At 35.4% G+C, this 18,181-nt stretch overlaps 1 non-coding gene across 1 annotated transcript; it reads right to left on the reverse strand.

Annotated features, from left to right (window-relative positions):
• Positions 1-14,207: 14,207 nt before the first annotated feature.
• Positions 14,208-14,314, reverse strand: LOC132619118 (small nucleolar RNA R71). Its single transcript, XR_009574519.1, has one exon. It is a non-coding gene; the product is annotated as a small nucleolar RNA R71 (small nucleolar RNA).
• Between the last annotated feature and the right edge of the window lie 3,867 nt (positions 14,315-18,181).

The following is an 18,181-nucleotide window of genomic DNA, read 5'->3' on the forward strand; positions in this document are numbered from 1 at the left end:
AAGTCACTTAACTTTGTTTTGTAACTAAAAAATCACTTAACTTTCATTTTTGTAACACAAAAATCACTCAACTCACTTTAGTCAACTTTTGTAACACAAAAATCACTCAACTTATTTTAGTCAACTTTTGCTGACGTGGCCTTTTTTTAAAAGCTAAATCCTTAAAAATAAACTCACCAATTTTTACCATTTGGTGATCCGCCCCACTAAACGGACCCACTATCCACATTTTTAGCACAACACACTAAGGACTGAAATTTTACTAGTAATTTTTACTTGAAACGTGGCTGGATTCTCCTCCCTACTCAGACCTTAAAATTTTGTCTCAAGTTCATCTGGTTACTATGACACTACTGCTAAGCTATTTGCAAGTAGTAATAGTTCTTCAAGGAAATTTATATATCCCATTCACAAAATATTACGCAAATCAACTGAGTGTAGTTATACCTTTGTTCTTCATTTCATCTATGATATACTCAGAATACAATTCCCTTGAGCAAGCAACTTAAATTTTACAAAGAATACCATAAGAAGTTGGTAGTGATTCCAGGGAAAGTAAATGCCCCATCGATAATCAACATTTCAATTCACTTAGTTAATGCATGAACCAGGAAGTGGTGATTTTGTTCAAGATTACTAGATTAATCCTTTGCTCTACAAAATTTACACCGCTGATCAGCACTCAGACATCTTCATCAAGTCTTATGCTAATTCGATCAAGGAATTATTCAAATATTTTGCTCGACTCGACAGTTTGTCATGATACTGTTGTGTTGTTATCATTGAATAACCGGTCAAACAGAGTTCGTAGCTTTCCTCTTTATTTATCGTCTTATAACAATTTATGGTTACTAGAAAATAACTCATGTCGACGATATTTAATTCTTAATTTTATTTTCCGCGTATCTCCATGCTCGTAAATACCAACTTGTCTACATCGATGACGATTATCGATTTTGCAGCTAAACAACCATTTAAGGCTTAGCAAGGAGCTTAATGATATGATTATGTACTTAATTGATGATATAAAACTATCCGTATAAAATAATTTATTACAACTAATTAATGAAATTTAGCTTAAATAAAGTACAGTTACAATTAACTTTTGTATGTGTTATAAGTAGGAAAAAAAAAAAAGTTATGCCAAATGGATTGATGTTGTGTCTAATGAGAAAGAAGCAACAATAATAATAGTTTTAAAAAATGAAAAACAGTAAAATAGTAATTAATGCAAACACCAACTTGTTGAGAAAACAACTTCTAACAAAATTAGCATGAGATAAAATAAGTTTGCTATTTGATCTTACTTAAAGAGATCATAAACACATAATTAGTTGCCCCAAAAACACTTGTGTTGTTTTGTTGAGTCCCACATCGGCTCTTTAGATGCAGGAGGGTCTCTTTATATGATTTTGGACAATTTTCATTTTATGAATTAGCTTTTAGGATTGAGTTACGCTCAGGTCCATCTCTTATCATCGTATCAGAGTTATGTCAATCTCGATTCATTGTTTACCCGATGTCAGCCCCCATTTTATATTGTCCACGCTTCAAATGTCTAGTCCTGGACGTGCTGAGGTGTTGAGTCTCTTTAAGGGTGGGATCTTGAATAATGCTCATCTTATAGCTAGTCTTTAGAGTTGAGGAGACTCAAGGAGCATATCTTATCATTGTTTCTGAGAAAAAAAAAACTAAATCTCTTCATTTACTATCTATAAGTAAATTTCCAAGGGAAGAAATATAATAATAATAATTTGACCTAGGTCTTTTCCACCTTGATGGAAGGTGGATGCAATTGATTAGGACAGTCACAAATGTCACAAGATAAAACTGTATTAAGAAAGAAAATGATTACTAGAATTTGTTTTATGTGTTTTTGTGGCCAGTAGGAACACTAAGCTTTCGGAAGTCATTTTCCCAATTAATTGAGAATTTATGCATGGACCATGGTATATTAGAAACTAATTTACTCTTGAATTGCTTTAAATTATTTTGAATTTATAAAAGGAAGTACGGCAAAAGTCATAAATTATGACATGGATTTACTTGATTTTGGCTCTGTCAAAATAGACCAGTATTTATAGAAGAAAAGCACCCTTTTATGAAAAAACACAATGTTTCATGCATATTGGCAAAAGCACAATGTTTCATACATTTTGGCAAGTGTCACTCTATTTATAATTAAATCGAGACCTAGCATGAAGCCCATAAGCTATTTAGTTACAACGAATATTATTTTAATCTAAGATGTCTAAATCCCAAAAATAAATGAGGATATGTTGAGTGGTTACGAATTCAGATCTCAAGGAATACAAAATTAGTGTAGAAGCTTCTATTCCTCATTTCCTTGGCTAACACATTACTGCATTTATGGTACGTGCTATATATGTATTCTTTTATTTTTTTTAGTTAATAACAAATTAAACTTAATATCATATGGAACGTGTGGCTTCTTTCTTTAATGGCTTTGTAGTTTGTACTGAATATCATATGTATTCTTGACCCAAGAAAAGAAAAGAATATCATAATGTATTGCTGTAAATTAAACCACTTCTTATAGTATTTTCAACCATGTCACATGAATTTTGCTTCTCATTTTTGGTTTCTTATCTGATGTCCAAACTCTCTTTAGGGTATTGACTAATTAATTTGAGTTCGCGTCATGCAATTAAAGGAAAAGCACTCTCTACTGGAATTTTTCTCTTAATCATTCCACCACAACCTTTAGTATTTGAATTTTGCTTCTCATTAGTTTGCACCTTTTGTTATAGTACATCTCGAGATAATCATATAAGTTGCCTCACATTTTTTCTAGTGTAAGAACTTTAAGGGCTCGTTTGGTTGGGGAACAAGTTATCCCGGGATTAATTGTCTCGGGATTATTATCTGGGAATTGTTATTCCACCCTTAATTGGGATAAAAATAACTTTGCAATCCCGAGATGGCTAATCTCGGAATTATTTATCCCAACCAAACATGGAATAAGGAGGTTCTAAATTTTTATATCAGGACTATTTTTAAATATTCATCATACCAAATGACCCCTAACAGTATAAGGGCAATTTAGCAAGATGTAGTAAGTTACCCACCTTATCTTTTAAGGTACTAATTTTACTTATCATTAATTGTTAAGTATAATTATCTTAGGGGTGGTCAGATAGTATAAAAGTCAGTATAAAAATCAGTGCATACAACGTGCTGGAGAAAAACGGACCTCTTTTAAAATGGCTAATGCCATCAATAATAGAATGGAGCCCCATATGCAGCATTGTACCACTTGTTTCGTTGGAGTCTTGTGGTGGCATTTGGTAGGGATTGTCATTTTCAAAAGTAATGGGATTATTTGACGTTAAAATAACAATATGGGCCCTTCAAATGATACTCCTAAATGCACTAAGATTGCTCTTTGTTTTGTCTCTACGGAAAAACTATTCTACAATATTTAAAGTAGGAAAGACTTCTAGAAAATTTTACGTTAAATAAATGGTATGCATGTACGAAAGTCATTTATATTACTAAAGTTTTATTTGTTTAATTAAAATACAATTATCACCTTAGTTTTGCTTCATAAACTGAAACTATCGTAATATTATTAAAAAAGGTTCAGAACATCACCGGTTCTCTGTGTTCTTTTTCTGTTTTAAAATGATTCGGGAAATATACATATGTCTCTTAATGTCTATTTTTACCAAGAGCCGAGAATTTTCGCATTTAGTTTCACTGTATCATTTATTGATACCCATATTTATCAGTGTCGCATTGGTGTTAGTTTGTATTAATTACTAGTAGAGTTTAAGTTCTATATATTATCTGCGTAAAAAAAAAAAAAAATTATCAGTCACTCAAAGAATATCTACAGATAAGACGTTTTTTTAAAATGTGTGATTTGTAATTTTGACAATAAGATATGCTACCTATGTTAATGCAACATGGTGTGAAAATTGCCTAAATTAACAGCATATAATAGACAAATTTCAATATAGTTATGTATTTGTATATTTATTTAGTTTCACAATTCTCTGTGTGATCAAACATAGGGTAGAATTGTCATATGAATGTAAATAACATCATGTAATGGCTTTTCAGTGGTACCTTTAGTTGGGCCCTTTTTAGTTTTGTAATTTTGTAAATGGTGGTAGGACACCACTTAGTTAAGCACCACCAGCTTTTTATCTAGGGGAAGTCTCTGGACCTCTCATAATTCAAAAGAAAAAAGGAGGAGGAAAAAAACAAAGAAAAAGAAAATGTTAGTGACCTTCTTTTAATAGGTCATCAACTGTGGTTTGATGCCTAGCTACCTCACTAAATTTGATAAGTCAAATTCACAACTATGACTTGAAAAGACTAGCAATGGCCAATGACCCTTTTGTTGTTTTTCTATAAAAAAAAAAAAATTCTGTTGATTATGGTGCATCACGCGGCCGTGCGCACTTTTTAATTATTTTACATAAATATGATATCTCCCAGCAATATAAGCATCCAACAATTTTATTCGCCAAAATATAAATAAATGAAAAGAAATAACCCATTGATATTTTGTTATCTATAGCTAGTGGGACTTGACCCCCTAATTTTTCATAACTTTCACTCGATCATTTGTTGATCCTAGTCCAAAATGTTAAGTGAGATGTTGTTTTTTTTATAAGTTTATGAGGGATGAAAAAGATCTCATGCAGGAAATAAGAAGAAAAGAATCTAGTGAAAATCCATTTTTCCATACGTAAAATATGAGGTAGAAGGTCTGTAACTGATTAATTGAATTATTGAGTTAAAAAGAGCAAGAAAAGACAAAAGCTCAAAAGAGAATCCATGAAAGATACACTAAAGGTTTAAAAAGAAAAAAGAAACCTATTTGATTAATTTCCCCTTAGTGGCATGAATGGAAGGCTTTGTCTTTTCTAAAGACCTTAGCTGGCCAAAGGTTTATTATTGGATGATATGCTAATAGTACATTTTATCTTACCCACGATTGTTTAATCATTCGTGTGGTTGGAGGCAACTTTTATCACCCTGAAAGTGAAGGACAAAAAAGCTCTTCATATATTTAAATTTGTATTCATTTTCCTGCAAGTAAAATTCTAAAATTCCATGTTTGTTTTAACTTCTATAGATAGTACTTAATAGATATCATTCAACCAACAAAAAAAAAAAAAAAAAAACCTTAATAAATACTATCAGGTATTTGTTAGCTAAAAGGCCTAATTTAGTTTGAATTGGTTTAGCCCTTTTTCACGAAGTAATTTTACCATGTGAACTATTTGCAGAATGCCATTTAAGATGCAATTACCGTCTTAAATTGTGCACCTGTAGTCAGTTAAGGATCTTCAATATTAAAAATATCATTGTTGTAATCTTGAAGAAATATATTTGAATTTCGAATATGAGAATTGAGCTTAAATTAAATAGAAATTGTTGAAAAAACTAAAAAACATTGATAAGATTAGTAGTTCAAACTTCAAAAAAATTACTTTCAGGCTTTCAGTTTCAAACATATAAGTCTGCACTTGATTCCAAAATAGCTAAACTTTTGAGTTGCAACCAAAGCTTTCAAAAGCGTTTTCGGGCCGAGTCTGGGGGTGGGGCTTACCAAAAACGCTTCGGGGCGTAAATGAACGGCGTAGATCCATAGGGCGTATGGACTAGAATTTGGGACGTAAGTCTCAGGCGCAAAAGCATAAGCCCCAGTGGTAAAAGCGTACATCCCAGCGTTAAATTTACTTTTTATTATTTTAAAAGTATTTTTGAATTAGATTATGATTTTTATTATTGGTGTAATGATATTTATACTTTATATTATCACGTTTTATTTTGTAGTGATTTTTTCTAAAATATATAAATAAATAAATAAAGCAACTCTCATAGAAAGTAACACTGCCATAAATAATTTTTTACATGATTATGTGAAATTGTTAGGATATATTTCATAGCACTATGTTCCTGAATCAACTTTATTCATTTTTTGTCATTCACCTTACACTTTTGCCCTTCTCCTTTGAAACATATAAATAAACATTAATGAAAATATTAGTTGAGGGTGGAAAGGATTAATAGACGTGAAGATTAATGATGAAGTGGATGAAGACTTCATTTTAAAGATTAGCTAGGCGATTATCATTTTTTGCGTTGTTACCTTTCTCAAATAATAATTATAATAATTTTTTTTATATTATTGGTGATTTATTTAAATTTATTTGCGGAATTTTAATAAAAATTTTACTTTTACTTATCTTTAAGTAATAAAATTATAAAAGTGAAGATACATGACACATACGCCTCGTAGATCTATGGGACTTGCGCCCTACGTCTCGGGGCTTACGCCTCGCGCACCCGCCTCTTAAAACACTATGATCCCAAAATGCGCTATATGTGCACTTGCCTTGTTTTTTCATCAATAAAATGGAGAAAGGATGGACCGCAAGGGATAATAAAGGCCAATTATTTATGCATAGTTTATTACAGATTCACACATGAACATAATTATTGTAAAACTGATAGAACTTAAAATGAATGATTTACCAGATAGATGAAGGCTAAAAGTTGCTAAATCAGATGCTTTAAAAATTGATTGGATTTACTAAGTAATAGTTGATTGCCTTCACATAAAATTTCCTTGAATCAGACATGCTTTGAGTGGAAGAGAAGACGAAAGTAGAATTGCAATGGATGCCCTTTTTTTTTTTTTTTTTTTTTTTAAACCAATCAATGGACGATTAATTTTTCTTTAGTCACTTTGATTCAATTCCTCTTCCTGACATTTTTTCTGGTTTAGAATTTTCGTCTTTTTTTTTTTAATTAAGGAAAACTTGAAGCAAATATTCCTTTTTGGGCTTTGGCCCAACAAAATGATAGGCCCGGTTGATCTATGCATTTTCTTTAGGAAAATGACACAAATGGCCATCCCGGTAAAACTATTGACATTCGGTGGCTCAAGAATCTTATAAGTCATTTTTTATCCTTTTCAAAATAATTCCCTTTTCTAGCAATTTTTCAACTAATTCCAGCATAGTATACAAATTGTATCATTGTTGTATATGTACGACTACTGTATATGTATAGAAAATGTATCATACGTATAAAAACTGTATCTTTGTTGTATAGAATGTGTATCACTACTGTATATGTATAAAAAAAAGCATCATACGTACAGAAACTGCATCATTATCGTATATATATCCGTACCGTATATGTATGGAAAAAATATCATTGTTGTATAATTTGTGTTGTAGTATAATTTGTGTATAATAAATGTATAGTCATCGTATAATTAGCATAAACAATGTATACACACTAATGATACACGAATTATGAACTATTTACACTGATATATACCGACAAGAGTTATCGGAGAAAAAAAATGAAGACCGCCGAAAAGGTTTTCCCAGCTAGATCTGTATCTAATGACCATAGATCGATGTGAACAAGTAAAAACAAGGTCGTCGGAGGGAGAATAGAGGACCATGGCATTGCTTCCACGGCAAAAATGCTGGAGCAACATGGAAAAATATAACCACGATCAAATCTGTATGATTTGAATGGATAAGATGTCGTTTTACTCGTCAATGGCATAGCGAATAACACAGATGCTCCAGCGACCACAACGAAGTTGTCCGCCACCTCGGAACTTGCAAAGGAGGCTGCGTTTCGTCGCAACTCCGTCAACGGCACATAAAGGAGAAAGTGAGAGGCGGATGGAACAGAGGAGAAGGGTGGCTAGAGCTTGTATTTATTTTGGCCTTGGGGGTTATTTCGGGTCATTTATATAAAATGAGGCCTTTTGGGCCTTTTATTTTTGCTGGTGGCCTCTTAATGTCCTTTCCCATTTTCTTTTGGGGTCATTCGCATAAATGCACCTATTTTGGGGTCTTTAATTTTTGGCCCTCCAATCTGCGGTCTTTAATTTTTGTCCTTCAGTACTTTTTGTGTGGCATAAGTTTATATTTTCGTATCATAATATTTCACAAGCTATGCTGGACAGAGCAAAGCTTTCAAAACTCAAAATAAAAATGGTCAAAAACACATCAAACTCCACAAAAACAGACAAGTTATTAAACTAAAAAAAATACAGAACATATGCCTCAAAAAACATAACTCCAGTTTCTGAACACTACAACAAAATCTGAAAATACTTATGTTGCATTATTTAATTTCTACAAAATTTATGTCGAGCGAAATAAAAGTTTAGTTCCAAAAATAAATGCTACAAAACTTATTTCAAGCAAAGCCGGTCTGAAAATTGCACAAGCCAAAAAGTTAAGACCACGCACACGAGGGATAAAATTAAAGACCAGTACGTTTGAAGGTCAATACGTGCAAAAACTTATTTTGCTATTAGATATGCCCATTTTTTTTTTTGGTTAAAAATATAAGATTTCTTTCTCTTTCATTTCCTTATTATGTTCAATTATTCAGGCAAGGCAGCACTATAGATTCAGATTCTTGATACTCTTAAGGGTGCGGTTGGTATGAAGAAAAATGTTTTCAATTTTTCGTAGAAAATACTTTTTTATTAGATCAAACGACTAAAGATTGAAAATGAAAAAGGATCCCTGCATAGGTAATGTTTTCTCATTTATTATGAAAGATTATTGCAAAATCTCAGAGTTCGTCGAAGGACGTGGTACGAAATGTGTAAAATGTGCGGGTAAAACGTCGGTGAGATATGCATATAATGAGTGGTAGGAATTACTAATTTGTTGGTTGAGCATCTTAAAAATTTCTATCGTACTTTACAATCTTTTTAGCCGTCCTATTTCAAGGGAACAAAATTTACTACTATAAAAGTTGTTAATTATTTTTTCTTAAAAAATAAGTCAAACAAAAATAGAAAGTACTTATCTCTAATCTTAAATATCATGAAATAGTACTGTATGTAATAAAGAAATATTGTTATAAAATAATAAAATTAAAATGCAAGAGAACATATATATGAAAGAGATTTGAAGATTGATATGATTTCTTTCACTTTTGTCTGTCTTCCATAGGACATGAGTGATCCTATTTATAGGAAAACTAATTTAGTAATACATTTAGTGATCACTAACTAAAAGATAACTTTACTTTGGTGATCACTAACTAAAAGATAACTTTACTTTGGTGATCACTAAAGTACTTGAATGATACATGGACATTCACTATTAAATATTATTTACAACACTCCCCCTTGAATGTCCATTAATAGATAGTGTGTCTCGTTAAAACCTTATTAGAAAAAATCATGTGAGAAAAAGTCCTAGTGAAGGAAAAAGAGTACACATAGCTAGTAATACGCCTTGATAGCTGCCTCACTAAAAACCTTACCAGGAAAACCCAATTGGGACAAAAACATTGGTTAAGGGAAAAAGAGTGCAGCGCGTATTTTACTCCCCCTGACGAAGACCAAAATTAAGATGTCGGAGTCTTCACATTCTAATCTTGAATAACATATTCTCAAAAGTTAAAGCTGGCAATGATTTGGTGAACTAATCTGCAGGATTATCAATATCACCATTCTTCTGGAAATCATGTACTTCAATCTTGTATACAAACGTATCATATGTCGATGTTGGTAGTGTCTTTGTGATCAGATCTGTCAAATGATCATTTGACGAATTGGTTGATGATCTGCATCTTCATTCCTTAGATAGAGTTGCATCATCGCTATATAGAATTGTTGTAGTCACGCTAAGTACATTCTTGACTTACTTTTATAAATTATCTGATGTTATCATTCTATGGTTTGACTGTCATGTATAATAACATGTTTTGACAGTAATCCTTCATGAAAAGAGATAACATATTTGGATCGAACTCTTATGTCGATCAGATGAATGCCCTGTATATTCAAAACACTTGACAATATTTGTTAGGATAAACACATTCATGCTATACTTTCATTAGCAGTATGCAATTGATCTTATTTCAATATCTCCATCTAGGAGTAAATTGTATCATGCTCGTAGTTATAGCAAGATATATAAGTGCATCAATTGCATAAAGATATGGTACTTCAGGACCAATTCAATTTTCTTATTTTAACTTCTTTCAGCAGATAATGTACTGCTTTTGTTAACTCTTCAAGAGCTCTAATGATATTCATATGAAAGATTCTGACTATCATAAAAAGACAAGGATAAACATAGTATATTTGTACCGTTTGTCAATGAATATACATTAAGGCGATTTCAGTACATCAACCTTGATTCATTTAATCCATTTAAGGATTATAAACCAGTTTCCCAAGAATTTGTATATGCTTCAGGCATTTTGAATCCTTCAGAAATTTTCATATAAATTTTGTCAAGTAAGCCATATAGGCTGTGGCAACTTCCATCAGTATAAATTGTGACATCTTCTGATATCTGGACTACAGGTCCAATCGCTTACCGAGATGCATCATTTCACTTGCTAATTATTTCTACGTCAGCATGCTTTAAGAGACGTAGAATTCAGATCCTCACAATCTTATACAATATTGCGCGCCATATCGTATCAAAGATATCGTCGATGAGATATCATCGCGTATCGATTCGCAATTCGACATAACTTACTGAGATCTCATCACTTCATTATTTTCAGGTGCCTGAACCTCTCATAAGGTTTATGAAGTGTTATGTCGTAGCTCTTTAAGAGCACATTGCCTCCTTATTATGATCATTTTCTCCTCCCCTTTTCAAGGATTATTATATTTGGAACCGATTGGTCTACCATGCTCCATGCATGCTGTAGACTCTGTCCTTCAGGGACATTAGAAGCATTTTGCAGATGAAATATAAAATCGTTGGGTCAGCAAATGCTTCCAGCATTTGACTTGAATTATCTGAGGATCATACTGATGATAATTCACAACATATTTCTTAGCTGCTTATTCTCTCCCTCTTATTTTAGTGACATATGTCCCCATTTTCTTTGGGAAAATCCATCTGTGTGCATCATGGTATATCCATTAATCATATACCGCACATCAAATGCTATCAGATGCAAATATCTAGTTCCTGACCCTGAACCAAATATGAGGGGATAATTTATCAAAATTTATTGATCTGAAGCATACAAGTGTTGTTGTATGCAATATATCATATCTCAAACCAACATCTGAAGCTCTGTTCTCATAAGCAATGGTTTAGCTGTATTATGGAGGCATCTAATGCCAAACCAGCATTATCAAGATGAATTGTCTTGATTACATGTTCTGAAAATTGTGCTTCCAACTCAATTATTTGAGCAAACAACTTCATAAATGTCAAACTGCAGGTTGACAATAAACGCACATGTGAATGTCTCATAGATGTATCTATTTAGGACATCACATTGCAGGTGAAGGGGCCCACATTCACCTTTTATATTTTTCAGAATTTCGGGGATTCAGTCCCAACATTAGCCGGTGTAATCAACTTATCATGAGAACAAATAACACAAATAAATTCTTGAAGAATCTTCTAGTTTTTCAATATGTTTTTAATATTCAATTAGCACATCAGATTTAAATCAGGACGATCAAAATGGTCTTGTCAGCTGATAAAATTATTTGTACGCGTAAACTTCAAGTTTACCATGACGAGTGCTATTTATTTTAATAAACTTCTGGTTTACTATTGCATGAGATTGTATATCAATAAACTTCTGGTTTATCGTGGTATGTGATCTCATCATGCTCGGGTAACATTTTACATGTGTATTTCTTACCCATAGTAACTTGAAGATATTTAATATTCCGATCATTTGTAGTCTCAATATGATAACCATTTTTATTGTTAGTAAACTTTAGGTTTACTACAGTGTTCTGATCGTACCAATTACGATCTACGATGAATGGTATTATCATATATAACATCTTCAAGAGACTTCAATTTATTTATCATAATCAGATATTATTTGGACACTGCTAGTGTCATGATACTTGTAAATAAATAATTAGCTCTTCTGGAGCCTTTGATCACTAATTTCTATTACCAAATATTTCTTAAATACTTTTGATACCATGAAAGCAAATTTCGACACTACTGGTATCACGAAATAAACATTGAATTCTAAACTTCAATATTTCAAACTTCTCCTATAGAGAGATTCATCATTAACTGAATATTTTGTATCTAAGCGTGATGTGCCGTGAATTTTAGCACATTTTATGCCTTTGTAACTAGACATGTTGCTTGATTTTAAGTGTTTTTACATTGTTTCTTATGTTATTTTTGTGTTTTATAGGGTTGATTAACTAAGGATCGGAAATGAGAAGTAATGTTGAAAAAACGGACAAATTGGAGCTAAGCGACGCTCCGTAACTCATGTTACGGACCGTAACTCATGTTACGGACCGTAACAGGGTGCGTAACTCATGTTACGGTCCGTACCTTTGAACCGTAACAGGGCCTGAATTTCCAGAAAGTTTTCATTGAAACCATCAGTGTTACGGTGGAGTGTTACGGTGGAGTGTTACGGTCCGTAACTCATGTTACGGTCCGTAACATGTCACCGTAACATGAGCTAAATTTCCAGAGAGTTTCAATAAAACCTTCAGTGTTACGGTTTAGTGTTACGGTCCGCAACTCATGTTACGGTCCGTAATCCTTCACCGTAACATCATCCAAAATTCCAGAGAGTTGCCAAGTAATTGTCACCAGTTACGCTTCAGAAGGACGGACCGTAACACAGGGTACGGTCCGTCGCATGGTGGCCGTAACGTCAAAGTGGTCAAATGACGAAATGAAGGACGGACCGTAACCTGAGTTACGGTCCGTAACAATGCGGCGTAAGGGCATTTTTGTCCAGAAACTTGGCGCGATTTTTGGCTCTATAAATACATAATGTAAGGTTTTAATTCATTTATTCAGATTTTATTTTAGAGGCATAAACCCTAGGTTTTTAATCTTGAAGTGGTTGGAGCATTTAAGGCAACAACTTCACTCTCATTCCATCTTGTATTAGTATTGTAAGTGTATTATGTTAATCTTTAAGCTTTTTCTGTCAAGAAACATTATGAGTAGCTAATTTCAATTCTAAGGTTGTGAATCCCATGATGGGTATTATGTGAATGGGTTTCTATTATTGATATATGCATAATGGTTGTTGTTATTTATTCTATCTTTGAGTTGTAACGTTGGGTAATGATTGCAAGCATTAGCCGAAGCCATTATATTGACTTTTCTTGGGAAAGAGAGTCAATATTGGTAAGATTGAATAACAATGACTCGAGGCGTTAACCCTCGTTTAATAGACTAACTTAGGAATAAGAATAAGTCTAAATTGGCATCATAGGTCGCTCTTCGATTGTAACTCTTTTATATTCGGAAGAATCATAAAGAGGAAATACTGCTTAACTGTTGGGAAACATTAAGAAGTCTTTAAGAGACCAAGTGCATATTCATAGAACAACCATTAGAAGTATATCACTTTGAAACCTAAAGCATAATATCTAATCAAATTGGGGAACACAACCTTAGTCTCTCTCTCTCACATTAATTACATTTTAAGTCAAAGTATTAAATTACATTATTCAACAATCAATTCAAACTATCCGGAATAGGATTAAAGCATTTAAAGACCGGTATCGCATAAGATTAGTACTCTTTTCTCTCCATATTCCCTGTGGGATTCGACCCCAACCTTGTTGGGTTACTATATTTGACAACGTCCGCTTTACGCCATTAATAGGTGTAATTTGAGCGTATCAAATTTTGGCGCCGTTGCCGGGGAATACGGTTCAGAAATTACTAATTGTTGTGTACTATTCTTTAAAACTTTTTCTATTCCATCACACCTCGTTTGCTGTTTTAGTGAACCAGGTGAACATGGCTGGAAGACCCCATCGCAATCAAGGGAACCAAGGGGGGATCCAAGTGAACCATCCTGCACCAGAAGAAGAGGAGGATGAGAATGTATTTGCAGAATTCATCGACGAAGCTGATTATGCTTCTGCTGTAGTTCCCCCGAGAACAGGAAATGCTAATTTCAAAATTGATAGTTCTATCTATCAGCTATTGAAACTTGAAGGCTATTTCCGAAATTCTTCGGAGGACTGTCCACTTCGACACCTAAAGAATTTCGTGCATGTATGTTCCCAACAATCTCAAGGTGATGTTCCTGCTGATGCACTGCGACTGCGAGTTTTCAAATATTCCTTAGCTGGCCAAGCTAGGGAATGGTATGAAAAGCTCCCGAGCAATACTATTCATACCTGGAATGAGCTGGCCAATATCTTTCTAAAAAAATGGTTCCCACCCAGCAAAAAGGCTGAGCTTCGGGATAAGATTTTTGGGTTTAAACAACTTGCAGGGGAACAACTATATGCTGCATGGGAGAGGTTCAAATATTATCTAGCTCAATCTCCGACTCATGGATTTCCAGATGCAATTCTCACAGAGAAGTTCTACAAGGGGCTAGATACAATGAATCAAATAGTTGTCAACACTGCAGCTGGGGGATGCTTCATGGACAAATCCTTTGTCAACATCACCCGGTTGCTCGACAAGCTTACTACCCATAATCAAGCCTGGCATTCGAGTGATAGCGAAATCCTATCATATGGTAGTCCCTCTGTGGCCGCGGTGGCCAAAGAAAATCATGAGCGAGATCATGCGTTCGCTCAATTGCAAACCACCGTGGATTTATTATCCAAAAGGCTTATGGAGAAAGAGGCCAAATGTGTAAATGCTGTCGATGAGATGCCACCTCATGCTCCAGGAATGTATCAAGTTTCTGACGAAACTTATCTTGAGGGGCAGCCACAATATGAGGATGCGAATTATGTCAATAACTCGCAAGGGGGTTATCAACGGCAAAACTACCAAGGTCCCGGTAATCACCCATGGCAAAGGCCTCAACAAAATTACCAAGGAAATAATTATGGAAGAACTGATCAGGGTAATCCCAATCAAGGGAATTACAATAACTATAATTATGGCAACAAGAGCTCTAACCCCTACATTCCACCTAGGGGGCAAGCATCCAATTCCCAGCCATGGAGAGATAATTCAGCTACTAACTCTGCTGGCAACACGTCTAATGATTCTGCAGAACTGAAGAGTATGATGCAGAAAATGCTGATGAATCAAGACAGAACAGAGAGCACAATCAAGGGAATGTCCCAGGTCCAACTATCGCATTCAGCTTCCATTCAGAAGCTTGAAGCGCAATTCAGAGACCTTTCCCGAGAAGTGCATACTCCTCAACGGGGACAATTACCGAGTGATACAGTTCCTAATCCAAAAGGTAGTGGAGTGAACTCTGTGGAGAATGTACTTGCCATTAGCACCAGAAGTGGAAAAATACTTCAGGGTGACAATAAAAAGCCAATTGATCAGGAACCAATTGTTGAAAAAGAAGCGCAGCCTAATGTATTGGATGATATTGTCGAGGAAGAAGCAGGGGAGGAAATCCCCATTGTAGTTGAAGAAGAGCTGAATCTTAATAAACCAAAGGAACCGGTGGAAAACCAGGAAAAGGGGAAGGCAAAACTTTCCGGTGCTCTTCGCCCTTTGAGCCAATTGTTCAAATCTTCACCACCTTTTCCTCAAAGGCTGGTGAGAAAAACAGAAGATGAGAAGTGCTTGCGATTTTATGATCAACTCAAGCAGTTAACGATGAATTTTCCGTTCATGGATGCTGTCCAAGAAATGCCTGGCTTTGCTAAGTATTTGAAGGACCTTTTAACAAAGAAGAAAAAACCATTGAAACATGACACTGTGGGCATCACTCACCGTGTTAGTGCCATTCTTTCCAAGACCACAGTGCAAAAAAGGGAAGATCCTGGAGCATTCACAATTCCATGCACCATAGGGCAGCAAAATTTTGCTAGGGCTTTATGTGATAACGGGGCTAGCATAAATCTTATGCCCCTGGAAATTTTTATGAGATCAGGGTTAGCGATGCCGAGGCCAACCACCATGAGATTGCAGATGGCTGACAGATCGATAAAAAGGCCAGTGGGGGTAGTTGATGATGTGCTGGTTAAAATCGGGAAATTCCTACTGCCGGCAGATTTCGTGATTCTTGATTGTGCTATTGATCAAGAAATTCCTATTATTCTGGGAAGACCTTTCCTTGCCACAGGGAGAGCTCTTATGGATTCCGAGAAGCACGAAATAAAGTTCCGGGTGAACAATGAGGAGGTGACTTTCCACGCAAGCAGAGGTATGAAATTACCTAGTCCTTATCAAAGTATTTCAGTCATCAATTTTGTTGATGAGGTGGATGATGCTGTGGAATTCAAAATGGAGGAAGAATGTTTGAGTGAAGCACTATCGGCCATCTTGGTAAATTTTGATGCTGAACAAATGGAGGGATATACTGAGACAATAAATGCACTCATCGGTCTGGGGTCTTACTCTTATGAGCCCAAGAAACTATCTCTTGATCTAGAGAAACGAACAACTCCTCCAGCAAAACCATCAATTATTGAGCCACCAAAGTTGGATCTCAAGCAACTTCCAGCTCATCTTAAATATGTGTTTCTTGAAACGAATGCCACCCTCCCAGTTATTGTGTCATCACTTCTGAATGAGGGCCAAATCCAAAGACTCATCGAAGTATTGAGAAAGCATTTAAGAGCTTTGGGATGGACTATTGCAGACATCCGGGGGATTCCTTCAGGAATTTGTGAGCACCGAATACAGTTGGAGGAGGAAAGTTCACCAAGTGTTGAACATCAGCGAAGATTAAACCCACCGATGCAAGAGGTGGTGAAGAAGGAAATTATTAAGTGGCTAGATGCTGGGGTGGTTTACCCTATTGCCAACAGTCAATGGGTAAGCCCAGTCCAGTGTGTGCCAAAGAAAGGAGGCATCACTGTTGTCTCGAACTCTAGAAATGAGTTGATTCCAACAAGGACTGTCATTGGTTGGAGAGTGTGTATGGACTACCGAAAATTGAATACCGCCTCCTGCAAGGATCACTTCCCTATGCCTTTTATTGATCAAATGCTTGATCGGCTAGCTGGAAGATCTTATTACTGTTTCTTGGATGGGTACTCAGGGTACAACCAGATAAATATCGCATTGGAAGACCAAGAAAAGACTACTTTCACGTGTCCCTATGGGACATTCGCTTTCAGCCGAATGCCATTTGGTCTTTGCAATGCCCCAGCTACATTCCAACGATGCATGATGTCCATATTCTCTGATATGGTTGAAAACTTTCTTGAAGTCTTCATGGATGATTTCTCTGTGGTGGGAGATTCATTCGATGAATGTTTGGTTCATCTTGATCGGGTGTTGCAACGGTGTGAGGAGACCAACCTTGTGCTCAACTGGGAAAAGTGTCATTTTATGGTCAAGGAGGGCATTGTCCTTGGCCATAAGATATCAGAAAAAGGGATTGAGGTTGATCAAGCCAAAATAGATGTGATTTCACAACTCCCGCCGCCCGTTTCTGTCAAAGAAGTTCGGAGTTTCTTGGGACACGCCGGATTCTATAGAAGGTTTATCAAAGACTTCTCAAAAATTGCAAATCCAATGTGCAAACTCTTGGAAAAAGATTCCAAATTCAATTTTGATGAGAAGTGCATCAAAGCGTTTGACGAGTTGAAGCTGAAATTAACCTCCGCACCGATTGTGGTGTCCCCAGATTGGTCACTTCCCTTTGAATTAATGTGTGACGCCAGTGGTCTTGCAATTGGAGTTGTGCTTGGCCAGCGGCTAAACAAAATCCTGCACCCAATTTATTATGCCAGCAAAACATTGAATGGAGCTCAGCTGAACTATACAGTAACGGAGCAAGAATTACTTGCCATTGTTTATGCTTTTGAAAAGTTCCGGGCTTATTTGTTAGGTGCCAAGGTAGTGGTTCACACTGACCATGCTGCATTGCGCTATTTGATGGCGAAGAAGGATGCTAAGCCTCGGTTGATAAGATGGGTTTTGTTGCTGCAGGAATTTGACTTTGAAGTCAAAGACCGGAAAGGGTCAGAAAATCAAGTAGCTGACCATCTTTCCAGACTTGAAGCACCAAGGAGACCGAGTGATGTGCTAGATATTGATGACACTTTCCCGGATGAAAGAGTTTTGGTCATTTCCAATGATGTGGCACCATGGTATGCCGATATTGCCAATTATTTGGTAACTGGCATCGTTCCTGAAGAGTTGAAGACATATCAAAAGAAGAAGTTCTTGAGAGACTGCCGACAGTATTGTTGGGATGAGCCTTACTTATTCAGAACGTGTGCTGACAATATGATCCGGAGATGTGTGGCGGAATCTGAGGTGATGGACAT

The sequence above is a fragment of the Lycium barbarum genome, chromosome 1 (assembly GCF_019175385.1).
Source record: "Lycium barbarum isolate Lr01 chromosome 1, ASM1917538v2, whole genome shotgun sequence".
NCBI classification, from domain to species: domain Eukaryota; kingdom Viridiplantae; phylum Streptophyta; class Magnoliopsida; order Solanales; family Solanaceae; genus Lycium; species Lycium barbarum.